We start from the raw sequence: 5,324 nt of genomic DNA on the forward strand, positions 1-5,324 counted from the left end.
AAATTGTTTTTTTCGTTGGTTTGCAATCTCTTAACACAAACTTGTATTTACTTGTTTGTAGTATTTTGACTGTGTGTGTGTCGCTCTTGTAGCTAATTTACTTTTTGTAGTGAAATAGTTGCTTGATTATCATGTGTAGCTAAATAGTGGTAGCTCTCTAGTTTAGCTTATGTAGCTTTTCTAGTGAGTAGTGCTAGTGTGGCTTACGCTTTATACTTCTTGCTCCTTAGTATATGTTGAGCTTTTCCTATGCTTATGTAACCTTGCTAATCAGGCTTGTGTAAATGAGCTCTCTCTAGCTCGACATTTATAATTTGTTTTGATAAACCAAAGTAGTTATTTTTAGAAAGGACTATTTATGCCTCTAACGCGTCGTCTCGACCTTACACACCTATGAAGCCATATTGTTGTGTGCCCTACGACTGGTGATACATAGATGTACCATGAGCTCTAGGGCGGAGAGAGGGACGAGCATCCTGTTGTGGTCATTGGAACTACGCTTGAGCATGGTGATGGCGCGGTGGGAGGTGAGTTAGTGGAGGGCGGACACCTCTAGCGAGGCATGGATGGCCCAGGAACGACAGTTAGGTAGAACCAACCACAACATAATCAGTTAAAGAAGATATCATTTAGAAGAAGATGGAGACTGGCAGGTCCACATGTTAGTGACATATAGATAGAAAGATGGAGAGTTAACTTTATTGGTATATAAAAAAAAATATGATGACACCGTGTACATTCGTAACATGTTTCAAAAAGAAGAAAGATTATGATAGTACGATTCAGAATAGTTAAATAATAGAATTGATAATACCTCAATACTTTAGAACTATAATAATTGCAACGATGTCGATATAAATAATGCTTTTAAAAATATCTAACGTGGACTCGACCACTGGTGGCCGCCGCCACCGTTCGCAGTCGGAGCAGCGGGGGCCAGGTTCGGCGCAGGGCAACGCCGACCCGCCACCCGCCACCGCCACCACGTGGTTCATCTGTCGCTGGTCAGCCAGCCGTGCCCCCGCCCGCTGTCCCTTCTGGTCAACACGTACGACGACGAATCGACCAGCCAGCCGGTTCCGAGTTGGCTCGCTGGACGACGCGAATCCAGCCTCGGCCGCCATGGGACATGGGAGGACAAACTCGGTTTGGACTGCTTCGTTAAGCGCTGGGTCGGTTTGGACTTGCATAATCTTCAGATTGCATCGACGTCGTCTGTTCTATTCCGCGTCACAAAGTTGGCTGGCCGACCTGGCTGACAAGACTAGGTGAAAAATCCAGCAAACGCGGCTCGTCTTTGGGCGAAAACGACAAAAAAAACCAGACACTAAACCGATGACTCTTTGGAGAAAAACGGAACGGTGAAGATGTTGAGTAACTAGATAAATTCCAAATTAAATTTCGAATATAAATCGTGACCAAATCAGAAGAACTGAAATAAAAGTCAAATCAGATGATGCGAACTGATTAGACTTACTGATCGTTGGCGCGCGCCAGAATGAGCAGGGTCGACGATGTCGAAGTAGCGAATCAACAGGGTCGACGAGGTCAGATGATCACGAGCAGTCGCGTGAAGACGCTTCCCAAAAACCTTATTCGCCCTCTCCCGGTGCAGGATCTAGAAGGCGAAGGGTTCCGGAGACCTGCTCTCCTGATCGCAGATGCACCTCTGCGGTCGGGACGAAGGAAACTAAAAGGCGACTCAGCTATGAAAAGAGGCGAAAGCGAACTGGGATCTGGGATGATTTGGAGGCTGGCTGTCGGGCTCCTTTTATAGGGTCGAGTCCGCGACCTCGTGCTTATCCGCCCACGAAAATCTCGCAATCAGTTGAGATTTTATAGGGATCGGTTAGGATAAGCGTAACAGCCAAGAAACCAAAAAATCAAACGGCAAAAGGTAGCCGCGCCCCCGCAAGGCGAGGGGCCGGATTTCGGCGGACCATTCACGCGCATGTCGTGCGCCCGCACCCTTCGCCCCGGCCCGGCCAGGCGAGCGAGCGCGCGCGCGCGTGTGGCTCTTCACACTCTCTCCTCTCATCCATGACCTGGTGAGTGAGTGTGGCTTCCATATTTAAGCTAGCTCTACTCCACTAGAGCTAGCAATATGGTGCTAATGGTTCCACCTATCCTCTAGTCATCCTCTTTTATGGGCTTTTGAGATTTTCTAGGATTTATTTGAATTTCTTAATTGGGCCAAACCCATAAATCCTAACAATCCCCCACCAGATCTCAAATGCCCATCTGCAGTTTTCGCCACTGTTCACTACTGTTTAATATACTAGTTTTTCAGCAGAGACTGTTAAGTTGAACTTCCGCCTAGAACTCCAAGCTACACCAACCCACAACTTGGACAATGGACTATGCCTTGAATTGCAAGTTTTGCGTGAATGGGTTTCACTTGAAGTCATGACCAGTACTTGGCTACCAGTAGTCCCCTTCTCGGGTGGAGCATATACGTCGTACTCCAAGGTCTCTTCATGAGTTTACTAGAGATCACCCAAATCTCATAGACTGCGACGTTAGACAGTCTAACTCATATAGGTGTGTTCTTTCAAAGAATGTTCTGCAGGACAACATCTTCGCTAATACAAGCCAACAGAACACATTAAGGCACAAAGCCAACCTGCCTTACAGCATTTGAGAGTATTGCATCTTTACTTAGAGAGGGTCAAAGGTTACTCTCCTCAGTTCACCAATGGCTTGTTCTTCCCAGGATCTAATTCACGGGATCTCCGATCACATAGATTGGGTTTCCACCATGGCAACTTTATTCGGGTCTCATACCCATCTCTCTCGATGCGATTTCTATCACATTACGTGGTAGTCCCTTGGTAAAAGGATCTGCCAGATTTTTATCTGTTGAAATATAAGTCACACTTATAACTCCGGAGTTTCTCAACTTTCTGACAGACTTCAATCGTCTTTTGACATGTCTTGATGACTTTCCATTATCCTTAGAACTCGTCACTTTAGCAGTCACTGTCTGATTGTCACAGTTCATAAGGATAGCTGGTATTGGTTTCTCAACCACCGGCAAGTCCATCAAGAGTTCACGCAACCATTCTGCCTCAACGGTTGCTGTGTCAAGTGCAGCTAGCTCGGCTTCCATGGTTGACCTCGTCAAAATGGTCTGCTTGCATGACCTCCATGATACCGCACCTCCACCAATAGTAAAGACATAACCACTGGTGGCATAAAGCTCGTCTGCATCAGATATCCAGTTCGAATCACTATATCCTTCAAGTACTGCATGCTGACCAGAATAGTGAATTCCATAACTCATTGTACCTTGCAGGTAGCGCATAACCCGCCCAAGTGCATGCCAATGATCAGTCCCGGGGTTTGACATGAACCTACTCAATTTGCTCACAGCAAACGAGATATCGGGCCTTGTTGCACCAGCAAGATACATGAGTGAACCGACAATCTGAGAGTATCTCAATTGGTCTAAACCAATTCTCTTGTTCTTTCGCAGTGTCACACTGGGATCATAAGGTGTTGGAGAAGGTTTGCACTCAGAGAAGCCAAATCGCTTCAAAACCTTTTCAACATAGTGAGATTGCGAGAGAGTAATCCCACCATCTGCCTTAATCAGCTTGATGTTTAGAATCACATCAGCTTCTCCTAGATCTTTCATATCAAAACTCTTTGATAGAAAAGACTTGACTTCATTGATCACAACAATGTTTGTGCCAAATATCAATATATCATCAACATATAAGCACAATATAACTCCTTCGCCCCCACCACAGCGATAATATACACACCTGTCTGCCTCATTAATGGCAAAGCCTGCAGACGTTAGAGTAGTGTCAAACTTCTCATGCCACTGCTTTGGTGCTTGCTTCAGACCATACAAAGATTTCAATAACTTGCACACCTTGCTTTCTTGACCCTTTACTACAAATCCATCAGGCTGTTCCATATAGATTTCCTCGTCCAGCTCTCCATTAAGAAAAGCTGTCTTTACATCCATCTGATGAACAAGGAGACCATACGAGGCAGCCAAAGAAAGTAGTACTCGAATAGTGGTCATTCTAGCAACAGGTGAGTAAGTATCAAAGAAGTCTTCTCCTTCTTTCTGAGTATAGCCTTTAGCCACAAGCCTAGCCTTGTACTTTTCAATTGTACCATCAGGCTTGAGCTTCTTTTTAAACACCCACTTACAACCCACGGGTTTGCATCCATAGGGTCGATCAGTGACTTCCCACGTACCATTTGAAAGAATAGAGTCCATCTCATTATGAACTGCTTCTTTCCAATCATCTGCATCTGGAGATGCAAATGCTTCTGCAATGGTAGTAGGAGTATCGTCCACAAGGTACACAATGAAATCATTACCAAAGGATTTTTCAACCCTTTGTCTCTTGCTCCTTTTAGGAGCATCATTGTCATCCTCCTCTAGGACAATTTCATGTGGCTGTTCAAAACTCTCAATAGGTGTATTATGTTCAGGAATTATCTCAGAAGAGTATCTAGAATTGCTATGAATGTCTTTCATTGGAAATATATGCTCAAAGAAAGTAGCATCACGTGATTCCATAATAGTATCAACATACACATCAGGAACTTCAGATTTAACTACTAAAAATCTATATGCTATGCTACACGAAGCATATCCAAGAAAGACACAATCCACTGTCCTTGGACCAAGCTTGCGCTTTTTATTAATTGGTACATTGACTTTCGCCATGCACCCCCAAGTGCGCAAGTATGAAAGTGATGGTTTTCTCCCAACCCACTTCTCATAAGGGTTTTTCTCTTCTTTGCCCATAGGAATTCTATTCAGAACATGACATGAAGTCAGGACTGCCTCCCCCCACCATGCCTTAGATAAACCACAAGTGTCTAACATGGCATTCACCAGGTCAGTCAACGTACGGTTTTTCCTTTCAGCAATCCCGTTTGACTCGGGTGAATAGGGAGGAGTCCTCTCATGAATAATGCCATGTTCTGCACAGAAATCATCAAAGACTTTGGGAAAGAACTCGCCACCACGATCTGATCTAGGACGTTTGATCTTTCTCTCTAGTTGGTTTTCAACCTCAGACTTATAGATTTTAAAGTAGTCTAAAGCCTCATCTTTAGTTTTTAGCAAGTATACATAGCAAAATCTAGACGCATCATCAATCAATGTCATGAAGTATCTCTTACCACCTTTTGTCAACACACCATTCATCTCACAAAGATCAGAATGTATGAGTTCTAGTGGTGCCAGGTGTCTCTCCTCAGCAGCCTTATGAGGCTTTCGAGGTTGCTTCGACTGCACACAACTATGGCACTTAGAACCTTTGACTATGGTGATATTCGGAATTAAACTCATG

This window comes from Zea mays, chromosome 8, assembly GCF_902167145.1.
Source record: "Zea mays cultivar B73 chromosome 8, Zm-B73-REFERENCE-NAM-5.0, whole genome shotgun sequence".
Classification (NCBI taxonomy): domain Eukaryota; kingdom Viridiplantae; phylum Streptophyta; class Magnoliopsida; order Poales; family Poaceae; genus Zea; species Zea mays.